The sequence below is a fragment of the Peromyscus leucopus genome, chromosome 15 (assembly GCF_004664715.2).
Source record: "Peromyscus leucopus breed LL Stock chromosome 15, UCI_PerLeu_2.1, whole genome shotgun sequence".
Classification (NCBI taxonomy): Eukaryota; Metazoa; Chordata; class Mammalia; order Rodentia; family Cricetidae; genus Peromyscus; species Peromyscus leucopus.
The window spans coordinates 45,013,546-45,029,109 of record NC_051076.1 but is presented as its reverse complement, the minus strand read 5'-3'; the positions used below and the strand labels follow the sequence as shown (position 1 = coordinate 45,029,109).

At 40.5% G+C, this 15,564-nt stretch overlaps 1 long non-coding RNA gene across 1 annotated transcript; it reads right to left on the bottom strand.

Moving 5' to 3' along the window:
* Window positions 1-2,949: 2,949 nt before the first annotated feature.
* LOC119089116 lies at window positions 2,950-14,662 on the bottom strand. Its single transcript, XR_005092946.1, has 3 exons — window positions 14,526-14,662; window positions 9,568-9,677; window positions 2,950-3,071 (listed from the first exon to the last, which is right to left on the bottom strand). It is a non-coding gene; the product is annotated as an uncharacterized LOC119089116 (long non-coding RNA).
* Between the last annotated feature and the right edge of the window lie 902 nt (window positions 14,663-15,564).

Here is a 15,564-nt window from a genome sequence, read left to right as displayed (position 1 = left end):
TGCTGAAATAATGCCTGAGCTTATTTTAATGAGGTAATTTTTGGTGGATCACTGGATAATTTCAGAATGGGGACCATTCCCCAGCAAAGCCCTTTACAGGATAAGGGGGATGGAAGATTAAACTTGTAGAATCTCTAGGGATAAGTTCAACTGTGTGGCCAATGATTTATCCAAGCATGCCCACTTTGGTAAATGATTTAGTCAACCACAAGATGGTAGGAGAAAACCTAACGCCCCTTTATAAATATTGCACTTTCCTAAGTTCTGTGAGTTATTCTAGAGAATTGTCATAAGTGATGAGAGCACTCAGCCTTGTAGTTAGAAATGCAGGTGACACCTGAATGACAAGTTTGGTAGAAGACTAGGACCTTAACCTGTGGAGTTTGCACTACTTCTGGGTGGTTAGTACTTGAAAGGCATTTCAGTACACTAGTTGGGGTTGAGACCAAATAAAGTCAAAGGATGGAGACAGTTGATGATTGCAAACCCAGTCGTTTTTCAGTGGAAGTCTTTAACGTGATCTAAAAGCAAATGGGATCTACTCTGTTTAAAAACAAAAAAGGCCTTGCCAAACAAGAGGATCTGAATGTCCAGTGTCGAAAGTATCAACTTTTGCTTTTTTCTTTTAGACAAGGTCCCACTCTGTAGCCCAGATTGTCCTGAAACTCACTATGGAGCCCAGCCCTGGTCTTGAACTTGTGGCAATCCTTCTGCTTCAGCCTCCTGAGTACTCTTGGGATTACAGGCAGTGCTCACAATTCCCAGCTTTCATCTTCTTTATTATTCATGTTTAGAAAACTGCTGTGCTGCCATTCAAGATTAATGACCCTTTCTAACTACATTCCTTGTTTTGCAAATTAATAGCTTGCTTCTTTTCACTCAGCATTTCTCTTCTCTATCAGCCTATGAATTGCCTGCCATATAGTTGCAGGAAGGCAAATTACTTCACACTACAGATGAGCTTCCATCATTTTTGCCAAGCAGAGAGGGAGAAATTTAGTGATTATATGGTTCTGCTCAAACTAAGAGCATCTGGAAACTGCCCAGATAGTCACACGAGAACCTATGTTATCTCCTTGTTCTCATTTCGCTTTGGATATTACAGTTCATCATTTGTCCTCAAAATAGGCTCTTTATCTCTTTGCAGCCCAGCTTGATGGCGTCTGATTTTACCTGCCTTTATGATGGCTGCATAGCTTCTTTTCAGCAAGTATTTAATTTTCCTTTCATTTCACCATCCCAATTTTTATTTCAACTTTGCTTTTGTAGCGTGTGCAGGGTGCTGACCTCTGGATGCTCTTACCTTCAGTACTACAAGGTCATCACACCATCACCATGGGAACGACAGTGTGCTTTCTTAGCTCACTTCTTCTTATCAAGGAGTTTCTTTATCTTGACATCAAAAGCAAATCTTTTAAGAAATGTCAGATCAACCAATTAAATCTTTGCCTTAACCCAATGTCCTTTCTTTTACTTTTATTCTATTACTCATGGAAAGAAAATTTGCTTAGTTTTGTCTTAACCTTGTATTTTGCTCACCACTAACTACTTACTGAATTTCTTCCCAGTGGATGAATAGTTCTATTCTTTGAAATAAGCGGCAAATCTTTGTATTCAGTGATTAAAACAAAAAGAGAAGTAACAAAATACATCTATCAGATGTGCCTGGAAAAATCTCATTTCTTTATAGAAGTTTATTTAGTTATTCAGTTCAGGGGTTTTTTCCTTTGGACAATATGATTAGCTAAAAAGAAAGGGCAATTTTCATGTAATGTAATTGCTTCTTCAGGTGAGATTTGTGAATTTTGGTTTGAGGGTGCTGTCATGCCCTTTATAGTTGAGTGGATTTCTTTGGTTGCTGAAGAACATTCTATATATTTTAACGTAGCAAGACAGGGCATATGATCCCGTCCATCTTATGTGGGTTTACATGCTGCGAAGTAACTCTTCAGTTTAAGCTCAGAACATTCCCTGGTTTACTAAGACAGGGTTGCAAAGCTAATATTATTGTGTGTTTTCTACTGAAGGTTTGAATCTCCTGGCACCGTGCTCTCTGGTCCCACTGTTTTCTCTCTTTTGTACCCTTGTGAGGAAGGGCAAGTGTCAACAATGATAGTAAGATTTAAATTAAAGACAGACTGAAGACCCATAAACACTCGGTTTGTCGAGCTAAAAGAATGCAGTATAGGACACTAAGAAAAGCTCTCAGCACTTTTTTTTTCTTGCTGCCAAACACAAATTCATCTCTCTCTCTCTCTTTTTCTTGAAACCTGTAGTCCAATCAGGTACCCGACTGTGATTGTAATAGAAGACTGCTTTGTCTTCTCACTTTTGTTTGGAGATGAGTAACAGAATATGTACATATAAGGGTCAATAAGTTTCAGTCTCAAGGTCCATAAGAAGCCACGGTCATTTGAGAATTGGAGCACTCTTTAACTATAGCCCAATTTCTTCTAATCTTTTGAGTGTTTAACAAAGAACTTAGAATGATAGGTTTTAATATAATTTTTCTTTGAGCTAGTTAAAATATCTCTGTGGGTGAGTTTTCAGTCTCTTCTATTTCATATAGTTCACATGGAATCTTGACTTTTTTTTGTCTAACTTTTCTCTCTCTCTCTCTCTCTCTTTTTTTTAGATCATATGACATGTATCCTTTTCCCCCAGAAGCGTTTTCTGTCTCCCTGGATCTGGGTTAGTTTCCTGATTTGTGTGATCCAGCAGTGGCCTGTTCTTCCCGCATCACCCTGTGACTGTCTCCACAAGGCAGTTTAGGAGGACTGGGGTTGTCTGTGTCTGTTCACTTCTTTAGCCACTTGTTCAACAAGTGTGTAGTGGGCACCTGTGTGTGCCCGTTTCTAATGGGCACTACAGCTTTAGCAATCTGCATACAGAAAACTTCCCTACGTTTGGGGAGCTGGTTAGGAGGATAAATAAACAGGAGGCATAAGATACTTAACATAGTATATTATGTGGTGACTCTCTCTTACTGTCTTTTATTAGGAAGAGGAGGCAACTTCCTCCTTTACTTAGAAGTTAGTATACCAGGCAGGACAGGCAGATAGTGTTTCTCACTGAAAAAAAAAAAAAAAGTCAATGTCACATCTTTCAGCCTTGGTAGACATTATTTATCCTAAACTCTTGCCAACTTCCTCCTTCCTTCATTAAATTTTAGCACCATGAGCATACTATGTTTCTGTTTATGGCCTTTGAAGATTCACGAACCATTTTATGTTTTCTTTACAACCCAAGGATACATTTTTGTTCCCTTTGGATAGATTGCTCTGGGTTAGATTGTGTTGATGTTGAAATTTTTTACAAGTGTCAGTGGTCATGAGGCAGAGAGGATTTATACAGGAGCTTCTCCCTGCAGATGTCTGGAAGATGGTCTTGTATATCCAGAAGGATCATCCTCGGGTGTCCTTTCTTTTTCTTTTTCTCTACTCAAAAGAGAGGTGCGCTGTGGTTTTTAGAGGCAGGATCCAGGTCTGAGCTGTGTGCCAAACTTGGCGAAAGCCTGTGGTATGTTTTCCCTTGAGCTTTCTGCTTTAGTTCTGTGAGCTGTTTGGGGACATCTGCAACTGAGGAACCATCAGTCTCTCCTGAGGGCTGAGAAAGTGCCACGTGACTTCTCCTTGTCTCGTGGCCCACTGGGTGTTTGTAGCAGCCAAACTATTCTGGGCTCTGGAGAGTCTCACAACCCAAACAACTTGCCTTTTGAGGCTTGGGCATATGCTCTAAGCAATCTGCAGTCTCCTCGCATGAATTCTGTGACTCCCTTCATTCTGCCAAGACTGGCTGGCCATTATCGATTCTGTATCTTTTGTTCTCCCAAGCACAGTCTAGACAATTTCATAAATATTGACTGAGGTAATGTATACCGAATTTCAAGGGATTGAACTATAGACCAGAAAGGGAAGTGCTGGACAGTTTTAGGAAACACACTGAAAGTTGCTCAGCTTGTGAGAAAAACGGTGCATTCAGAATCTGAATTCATTCTTTCTGACTCCTTCATTATGCTACCCTCATCTTTCAAACTGGGTGGCCATACAGGTTACTTAAGGAGCATTTCTCGGGAGCTGTACTTCAGGTGCTTGGGTATGGAGATAAACCTGAGTAGGCTGGCAGTGGGGACTACGCCAGTCTCACCCCCACACTGGAGTTGTTTAGAACACTGAGGCAGGCCCCGAGACTTACCTGACCTCTCTGATTACAACCGAGCTCCTCTATGATATTTTTGGTGCAAGTTCTAAGAAGGGTCAGATATAGAGAACAGCGAGTCATCATCTTTGAAGAGTCTACCTGCTGTCCGCGCCCTGTGGTAATTTATCCAATCAGCATTGTCAGCTATTGCTGCCCGTTTCTTGAACTCATTACACTCCTTAGACATGTTCCATTTGAGGAACTAAATATGTTAGGAAAGAGGAGGGCTCATCTCAGTCCAAGGCTTGACTAAGATAGCTGAACTCATAGGAGGTTCCTCAAACTTCAGATCAAAAAAAATAACAGAAATTTCAACTTCAAAAACCAAACCAAGAATGCATTTCTTCATTTCTTGTTTTCATTACTGATTTGGGTGATGATTAAAAAAAAAAAAGTTGCCACATCCTGTTGCTTATGACCCACTGTCATCAAGTTTGGTACCCGCCTGGAGAGCTGGATTGCAATTGTGTGGCCAAACTGTAGCCCCGACTCCAGGGCTGAGAACTCGTTCCTAAGCTTGAGCTGCATAAAAGATCCCTTCAACTCCGGGTGTCTTGGGTTGCAGCTTGGAAACCTGTTATGCTTTCTTTTTGGCACGGACTGTGTCCTCCTCAAAGCAGCCTCGAACTGCCCTTCTTTCCCGCTTTGAACCTCACAAGGAGAAGGAGGGCTTTGACCAGCGGTGTTGTTCAGAGATGGGAATGATGCTATCACACTCTTTACATTTGTGTTATGGAAGAATTAACTTTGAATGTTTTTCTAAAGCTCAAGTCACACGTGTTCCACACACTCCTTAAGCACAAGCTCCTTTAGAAAAGAAGACACATTTCAGTTGATATCCTGCCTGGCAGAGATGAAAACAGTGAGAATCCACACGAGAAAAGATACAGTTCTGATTCTTACTTGTCTGTGGGTTTCTTGTATCACAAATGGTGTACAGTAGTCATTAACTTTCTCTGTTGTCAAAGGAGCCTGTCTGCATTGATTTTTTTCCTAAGATTGACCAAGGGTGACCAATTCTTGCCTCCAAAGGAAAATTTTGACAGGAGATTATGAGCATTGGAAATACCAAGTTATACTGTCTGGTATCAGAAGGACTCATCCACACCTCAGGCAGCCCGGTGTGTTGAACCTGTGATCAAAAGACAACTGTGATTTCTTTGTCTCCTGTAAACACAGGGAGGGCTTTTTTTGTTTGTTTGTTTTTCGAGACAGGGTTGCTCCATGTAGTTTTGGTTCCTGTTCTGGAGCTCGCTCTGTAGCCCAGGCTGGCCTCAAACTCACAGAGATCCACCTGGCTCTGTCTCCCAAGTGCTGGGATTAAAGGTGTGTGCCACCACTGCCCGGCCAGGGAGGGCTTTTAAAAAAGGGATTCTATATAGCCAATATATCTATCAGAAACACCAGGTAGCTCTCAGTTTGGAAACTAATTTTTTAAGACTTGAAAACGACTCTCCCATCAGCTGTATCTGAGAGCAGAGCCCGCTGATACATACTCAGGAATAACTTAATAAACACTAATAAAGTAGTCACATGCATTCTTGTTTTCTTCTTATGTGCTTTTTCCAATAAAGAGATGATACACACAGTGGGGATTCTAACACAGTCCCGTCATAGTCAAGGCCTGTAAACATAGTATGTTGAAACTGAGTATCTAGAAGTTAGAGAGACGGGCTCACCCCCACCCCCGTTTCTGTCAATGTTTTGTTAAAGCGAAAGCAGCAAATTTCCATTTCAGCCTTCTCCACAGTCTTTTACTTAGTGTTTTCCTTCCTGTTGTTCTTGCTTCTTCTTTGTCCTTAAGATTGAAATCAAAGGCGCGGTTCAGGTCGCTTCTCCTCACTCAAGTGAGCCGCTGTTCTGATTAGGGCATGAATATTTATCAGTTTCCAATAATATGTGATGGCTCACTAATAGGGTTGCCCTGAGGACTTAGGTCACCTTCTATGCTTCATATTTATTCATGCTTCTGTATTCTGTTCAGTGCCTCACTTCAGGTAGATAAGAGGGCCTCTGCCAGCTAACTCATCTGTCATAAAATTCCGCTGGCCATCAGACATGGAATCACACAGAGCTGGGAGCCTGCCTCCCACAATTGGAATTCCCTGCACAGCTCTTTGTACCGTGATTTATTTGCAGCAGGGACTCTGTAAGTGCTCACGAGAGGATGAATGAGGATGAGAGAGAAAATTATCCAGTGTTGCATCATCTCAGCCCTGGCTTCTCCAGCCTTCATTTCCTTACTTGAAGTCAGTGAGGGAACAGATGTTCTCTCATTCATCTTCAGTACCTAGATTAGATCTCAACCACTTACTTTTGATGTGCACCCAATAGAGTGGCTTTATTAATGTAGACCTTACAAATCTTTCCTAAAGTCGGCTTCCTGTGCATTTTCCTTCTTGTTATGGTAGACATTGTTTTTTAAAGTCGGAAACTGATTTAATGAGAAAAAATGAGAAAGTACTGTCTTCTGGACCTGACAGAGCCATTGCAGTCGTGAACTCATAGTAGCTGTGGTTACCTGCCCAAGAAGAGCACGTGATTGGGCTCTTCAGTATTCTGTTATGAATTGAGGAAGGGTTCATGAGGCTCCATCACTCCCTAAGAGACTAGTGGAAGTTATTGGGTTCCAGAGCAGGTAGTCATTTTCCCCTGTGGAGTAGCCTCCTCCATTCTCATGCAAACCACTCTAATGTTCCTTGACCTGCAATTAGGCAGTAGCACATCATGGCAGCCAGAACACATGGCGTAGGGTATTCACCCAAGAAAGCCTCAGACAAAACACCCAAGGCTGACATCAAACACTCAAGTGACTTATGACTTCCAAGTAGGCCACACCTCTAAAGCTTCCAGAACTTCCCCAAAATAGCTCTTACCTGGCAACTAAGCTGTAAATAAATGAATCTTTTGGAAGGATACTTTACACTCAAATGGTAACAACCAAGGTCACATGAGTGCTGGATCATGCTTAGGTACACTGTTAAGATGGGAGATTCTGCAAGGCATGAAGGAACTTGCCAAGAGCAGGCTATGGAGCAAGAGCATGAGGATAATTTTGGCTCTTTGCATTTTAACAACAGTCTTTCAAAGATTCAGTAAAAGATCTTTAACATTTTAGTAAAGGGGAGTTATCGGATGGTGGCACCGATGATGAGGAACACGAAGTCTGAGTCATCTTGATGGTTTGGGACATGTAGGATGCAGGCTGCCACAAGGGTAGTTCTGCAGAACTGGGAATGAGAACGGAAACTCTCTATTTCAAAGATTTCACTTCAAATATGGAAGAGAGGGGCTGGAGCAAAGGCTCAGTAGTTAAGAGTTTATACTGCTCTTGCAGAAGACTGTCGATTGGTTCCCAGCACCCGCATCAGGTCGTTCACAATGGCCTCTAACTCCAGAGCTAGGGGGATCAGACACCTGTGACGTCTATGGATACCGGCACTTACATGCACCTTCTCCAAGAGATCTTTAAAAATACGGAAGACAGAAAGACAGGCATGTCACACCTTCAACTCCCTCTGAAAATAGATTTGCTTGAGTGACTGGCCAAACAAAACTTAAGTTTAATCCTGGAGCAGAGGGCACTCTAGGTAAACTTTGAAGAGCCGTTTCTTGACGCTACCCCCTTCTCCTTTGAAGGAAATGCTTCTTTTTTTTTTTCTTTCCGTAAATGAGAGGCATTACATAACTTCGATGAGGAAATGGTTTAAAGCAATGTCATCTGAAGCAACAATTATTCCAGTATGCGATTCATCAAGAAAAGCTAAAAATAGGGAAACAAGCAAAACTACTGACCATAAGAGCCAAGAACTGTGTGAATCAAGGTTTTTGCTTTGTTTTATTTTGGTTTTAGGGTGTTTTGTTTTGTTTGTTTTTGACAATGTCTTACTATACAGCCCATGCTGGCCTGGGGATCACCATCCTCCCCCTCAGTCTTTCTCCTGGGTGCTAGGGTTATAGGTGTGTGTTACTTTACCAGGCTCAGGGTTATTCTCCTATGAGTGTGTGTGCAGTTTGCTGGGATGCTAAGCTGTTAGGCTCTATCCCTATCCCTCTTTTCCCTTGAGATAAACTCTGTCCTTGAACCTTAGCTCAAGCAGGCCTTGGTTTACATGCTCCATCTTCAACCTTGAGTAAGGCCTGTGCCACACCAGGCCTGACTTGAAGTGTTTCTGTGGATCTATGTTATGACAGAAAAGCTAGCAAGCATGGAACCTCTAATTCTGGAAAAAATAATGAGTATATACATACATAGAGCATATTTCCCTGCATTTGATCTAATTCAAATTTTATGACAGATTTACATTATGATTTCTGTAAATATTGCTTCAAACTCTTATTCTCTACATAGTGGCAGAAACTTTGCATCTGCTGTATTATATAATTTTAAAAGGTAATCTCCAAATGTTTTTGAGTATTTATATAAAAACTATAACTGAAGGTCCTGGGAGCTTTTTGCTGTCTCTTGTCAAGCACCTTTCTTTAATCTGAATTTTGGATTATTAGGAAGCAAACCATGCAGTTCACTTTATAAAAATATTTATTAAAATGCTTCAGAAAGAATATAAATAATTGAAATCATCTTGAAAGTTTTTTTTAAATTAAAAGCAACAACTTAATTTCTGGCACTCAGCTCAATTCAATTCACATGAAAATTTCTCTTTGAAAATGGAGTTCTGGCAGGCAGTTTAATCCCAGCATTCAGGAGGCAGAGGCAAGTGGATCTCTGTAACTAGGCCAGCCTGGTCTACAGAGTGAGTTCCTAGACAGGCTCCAAAGCTACACAGAGAAATCTTGTCTCAAAACACTTCCCCCCCCCCACAAAAAAAAGGAAAGAAAAGAAAAGAAAAGGGAGTCCTGTTATAATAGAGGGTGATTTATAGTCTTAGCATTGTTGCTGTATTCTGCTTGCCAAGTTTAGTCCAAACAGAGGCTCCACACACGTGGATCCACAGCTGAACTGCTCTGTTAAAGCTTGCAAGGGAAGGTAAAGGCTGAAAAAGAAAGGACGAGAGCTCTCTGCAACCTCTGTGTCACAGCAGAGCTGTGACCTTCAGGCCACTGGACTGTCACAAGTAAAATCCCCAGTGTAGCCATTCTGCAGAGTTTAGATGTAGATGACTCTTATGAAAGAGCTTTTCTGGACTGGGGATGTAGAACTATCTGTAGAATACCTTATTAGCATGCATGAATCCTGGGACCCATCTCTACCACCACATAGACTGGTTATAGTAAAGACCTGCAGTCCCAGCACCTAGGAGGTGGATGGAAGCCATTCTGGGATAAACCAGAGCCTATCTAGAAATAAACAGGCAAGTAAGCAAACAAAGCTGTTTCTTGGGTTAGCTGAGTTTCTGAAGGTCATACCAGGTATTTGATGTTGTAGTTGGTGGCTTGTTGGCTTTCTGTTCTTCTGTTGAATTCCTGGTGATTGTTTCAAAGCAGTTTGGCCAACTCCAGCCCAAATTCACCACGAGCTATTGAATAAAAGAAAAATGAGAAATTGTGAAGCTAAAATTTTCCTGGTGCTGCCTGGTCCATGGTCAGGACAAATCTCTCTCACCTGCCAGTCCCGCAGCCAAGTAAACACACAGAGACTTATATTGCTTACAAACTGTATGGCCACGGCAGGCTTCTTGCTATCTAGTTTATCTTAAATTAACCCATTTCTATCAATCTATATCTTGCCACATGGCTCATAGCTTACTGGTACTTCACATGTTGCTTGTCCTGGCAGTGGCTGGCAGTGTCTCCTCCCCAGCCTTCCTGTTCCCAGAATTCTCCTCTCTCTTTGTCCCACCTCTACTTCCCGCCTGGCTACTGGCCAATCAGTACTTTATTTATTAACCAATCAGAGCAACACATTCACCGCATAGAGAACATCTCACAGCAAAATTGTTTTTATTTTTGTCATCAAGTATATCATTTATTGAAAAACCCACGCTGTTACTTTTTACAACTTGTTTTGGAATCCTGATAGGAATGGCTGCTTGAGTTTAGGTATTATTAACCCACTACATTAGAATCATCAAAGAGATTCACAGAAGCTAAAATTTCCAGGATCAAATCTTAGTACTGATTCCCAGGGTCTGCAATGAGGTTCAGGACTCCTTTTGACTGAGATGCTCAAATAATTCTTATAGAGAAGGACTTTGAACCACACATTGAGAAACACTATCTCTGCCTTTGTTCTTTTCCCTGTTAAAATCCAAAAGAACACACACACACACACACACACACACACACACACACACACACATAAAACAAAATGAAACATCTTTTTAATAAGAGATTCTTCTATGGTTTTCAACGAGAAACAAATTACAATTCATGCTGCTGAACATGTGTGACAAAGGGGGACCTTTATGCACTGGTGCTGGGGATGTAAATTGATGCAGTCTCTATGGAAATCATTATGAAGCTTCCTCAAAAAGCTAAAAATAGGAATACTGTATGATTCAGCTGTAGCACTGCTGAGTGCTTGAACATCTCTAAGTCAGTATACTTCAGAGATACCTGCCAGGAAATGGAGCCAGCTGGGAGAGATGGCTCATGCCTGTAATTCCACTTGTTGGGAGGTAGAGGCAGGAATATCAGGTGTTCAAGGTCACCCTTGGTTATACATCTGTTTCAGCACAGGCTACATGAAACGGTCTTAAACAAACAATAAGACCAACAAAAAGAAAAGAAATGGAACGAACTTCAATGCTTGTCAATAGAGGAATGGATAAAGAAAATGTGGTGCACACACAGAGTCCCAAACCCTGTTTGAGGTATTCTGAATAATCCCATGCCTGCAGCCTGGGAATCTAGTTCTATTAGCTTTCTGGACAGGCCTAATAAGGTAAAGACCTTCTAAATGCACTGGACCTTTTTTTTTTTTGTCCTAGCCCCTCAATCCGCTTCACCTATAAAGTTTATTGCAGTCAATATTTTAATGCAGCTGTAATGTAGCTGTTCCTCTCAGTGAACAGTTTGGAAAGGGGGCACTTTTCCACATTGTGCTCAGGAGACGTGATGACAGGGCGGATGTCTTGGTATCACCCTTGCTCCTGTAAGGAACCACAGTGAACTCATTGGCTTACCAAGCTGGGCTGTCTAGCCTGTGACTACTTTATGTGTGATGAGTTGACTTTTCTATATGTCTTCCTAAGAAGAATAATGTGACAATAGTCATGTATGTTTCACATGTATGTGTAGATACACATATATGTATAGATATAGGTACGTTAATGTTTACTTATCTAAAAATTAAACACAAATGACTGTATACATTATTGCCAGATCTTCTTTGAGGATATGTTGAGAAAACCATTTTTCTAGGTTAACTCCAGAATACAGAACATTTAAGTTTATAGAATTATTAAAACCATGAACTTGCATACTATTTTTCTAAATTCTTTATCCTCTTAAAACAAAAACAAAAACAAAAACACCAGGCAGTGGTGGTGAATGCCTTTAATTCCAGCACTCAGGAGGCAGAGGCAGGTAGATATCTGAGTTCTAGGCCAGCCTGGTCTACAGAACGAGTTCTAGGACATCTTGTTATACAGAGAAACTCTGTCTCAAAAAACAAAAAACCCAAACCAAACCAAATAAACAAACAAAAACTCCAACATTTTATTATCACAAAGACAAATATCTTTCCTCATGATGTGCTTGTAAATAAATTTTATTATGTAAATCTATTAAAAAGCAACAAAAAGTACACCATGATGTTTGTTGTTACAATAAAACTGACTCTAAAACAATTTCAAGTAAATGAACTCTAAAGACAAAAATTTAAAGCTAAACTACTATTGGTGGTCATGGGAACTCAACTTCTAAGGCCTTTACGGTATCCTGAAGCCTAGGTTGATTGACTTTAGTATGTCAGCCTTATATGACTAATCATCCTTTTTACATGACTAATCATGGCCTAGGGAGATGGCTTAGTCAAGAAAATGAAACGCTTTGCAAGTATGAGGATTCAACTTCAATCTCCCATAACCTACATAGAAAGCCATGCTCTGTGTCATATGTGTGCAATCCCAGGGCTGGGACAGTGGAGTCAGAGGCTCCACAGTGCTTGCTAGACAGTCAGTGCAACCAAATTGATAAGCTCCGGGTTCAGTGAGAGAACCTGCCTTCAACAAAAGAGAACTAGTGGAGATCAAATGAGAAAGTCTTCAGTGTTAACCTCTGGTTTCTACATACAGGCACAGATAAGCATGCACACCACCTGCACGGCCACTGAATGTGTGAGTGGTCACACAGACAATAAGAAAAGACATATTTTCCCCAGGAATAGTGTTTCCTTTTTATGGCTTTTCTGATCACCCCAGCACGATCATTTAGATCATTGTTGTAGCCAAAGTTTTCAACTTGATGTCACAATTTTTCTATGTCCAATTACAGAAATATTTGTGTTGTGTTTCTGTGGTTATGTAGGATAGTATTCAAACTATGACAAGGCAGAAGGAATAAATGACCTCAGGTCCGGGCAGGAGAGGACAACCTCCAATGCAAAGTGGCGTTTGTTTTATGTCTCTAGGAGTTAATAACTTTGCTGATCCATTCATCAAACGTGCCAGGAGTGTAATGGCGGTTATGAAAGGCTCTCTCATTGCAGAACTCACTGTATCGCTAGAGTAAGAAAGTGAGAAGCACATACAGAAATGGCAGTGACCACAGATAGAGTTTTTTTTTTTTTTTTTTTTTTTTTTTTTTTTTTTTTTTTTTTTTGCCAATTAAGTTCTTCAGCCTGAGAAGGGCAGGGTTTTATATCTGAGGGATGTGGACAGAGGAACATATTTGTGAATGACTCGAGCATGTCAGGAAGCGGCCACAGCACAGGGCAGGTGCAGGCAGGTGATGATGGTGTTGGACCTAAGGCTGAGGCCAGTCCAGCTCTAACTGGGTCTGTCATTCTGGAGGACTTGAACCTTATGTTAGGTACCATGGTATGTGATGAGAAAATGAGTGACTTGTTTTGAATTCTTAACAAAAGGGAAATGGTTGTTTTTTTATCATCCGAAATGTCTTTTATTTCTCTTGGGCAACATTAATGATATATTATCATTCAGTTAATGGTCCTTCTCAGTGATCTGTAGAATATGGTAATTATGGTAATTATTTCTCTTATGATGAGGAAAAGGTTTGAAAGAAATTTATCGGAATTCACTGTAAACTTATATTTATCAAACTCTAGAAAGCTGAACTTTTTAGAAAGGAATTTTTGGTTATGGTAAATGCCATGTATGTTAAGGGAAATCAGCGTATTTCTGGAACATGGGCCAGACACAATCAGGTTTAATTAGATTTCTGAAAATCTGCTTAAGTGGAAGTGAAGCCCTCAAAACAAACAAACAGACAGACAGACAAACACCCATCTTGAGGACTATGTGAAAAATGAGGAGACACAATCTCCACTTGTCTCCAAGACCCTCTTGCAGTGGGTGGTGGTTGGATTGGCCAGCTCTTTCTGTGTACCCAGGCTTCTTCCGGCAAGGATGATGTCACTTTGACTGTGTCTCTTATTTCTAGGACCCACTAGATGAATTAAGCACAAAAGGGAACATTTATTTCTTAAACTTCAAAAACCGCAGTGGCAAGGATGTTTTTGTTAGCGAGTAAATGGATGTCTTTTTGTATGTGTGCGGGAAATTGAACTCAGCAACATGTTAAATCTGTTCTTTTACTGAGCTATACCCACCAGCCCTGGACTTCTCCAATCCTGACCTTGATACATTTTTAAGATGCTTATAGATGTGACAATTTATTTTTCTGCAGCTTGTTAATAAGGATAGCTGATATATCATTATTATAGAATGCCACTGTAAACTATCTTGGTTTCGATTCTCTGGTATATGCTAATTTCTGCATATATTGGTGAAGGGGAAACCTCCCTGAATTCAAGTACTGGCTTTCTCATTTGATAATTGTAACACTCTCCAGTACATTGAGTCCAACTCCCATGTTTTGTAGATGATAAAATAGAAACTCTACAGAATGAGGAACTTATTTAAACGTTCACAGTGAGTAACAGAATTATCTTGAACTACCTTCCAGACTCCTGACTCAAAGCTCTTTCTGTTGTCTTCACACTTATATGGAATCTGAGCCCTTTACTTTTAGCCACTTTGGAAGCTTCTCATCTGAGACGTCAAGTTATTTTTATCTTACATACCATCAATTGCAAGAACGGATAAATGTCCTAGAGTAAATTGTCTTCTGTCTGTCTGAATATATATTACTTGGGGTCATGTTGAAGAATGGAAGATTGTTTAGGGGCGTTTACTCTCTGGAGCCTGGGGTGTTGCAGCATGGAGTAAGAAGAAACTCACCCCAGGAACTTGGATTGTAGCTCCCTCTGAATTGCTGACCCCACAGATGTCACTTCGGCTGGTGATATCTCAGTGTTCCAACCTGTGGAATAGAGATCGTAAGACCTGCTTCTCTATCTTCCATACAGGTGGCAGGAGGGTAAAACAGTTTCATCAATTATGACAAAAGCATAATAGATAAGCATAGTATTGTTGTGCAGGCATCAAAGCTGGAGAACTTCAGCAAAGATCATTTAAGCTAATGTTAATGTGTAACCTGACTAAGTAATAAGTTGCAAGGAAGTATTTGTGTTTCTTCTGCAAGTATTTTAGTGGTAGGCTGGCTTCTATACCATTGCCAACTAAAGGCATGCAATAAAAATAAACATCCTATCTATTTCATCACGAAATCTGATGAAACACATAGCTGTGAGTCTTAAAGAGCAATGACTACTTCTAATTAGCATTATGCCGAACTTTATAACATCCTAGGGAAGGCTGGGCAGGGCTGACTCATTTCTACTGCACACAGTGTTCTCATTTGACAAACAAGAACACAATGGACTCCTGAAAGTTGAGACATGAATATTTTCTATTAATTCCGAGGAACTTGTGCATTGTTTGCACAGCTGTCGGATTCCTTTCACAGGAGGCAGAAATTACTTTTAAAAGTCTCTCAGGAATAAATGATTAAAAAAAATAATAGCTGTAATTTGTTAGTCTTCTACTTCTTGTCAGTCACTATGCAAGAGGGTTACATACATTTTTTCTTTCTTTCTAGTTCGCAAAGGAACTCTGTGGAAGGTAGGTATTATCATTATACCTATTTCCCTTTACAATGTCTTTATAGAAAGAAAATAGGATATGCTGTAATTTGAGTGCCTTAGTTTCCCTTTGTCCTATAGTAGGCGTCCTTGCATTTCGGTTCTTTTCATAGCTGTTCTCTAGGATAATCAGTGGCATTATTAATTCCAGAAAGTAGGCACATCTAAGCAAAGATGGAGTTTCCTTGCACAAGCATCAGCATCAGGTCTTTAACTGGGGCCTTAATACCATCGTG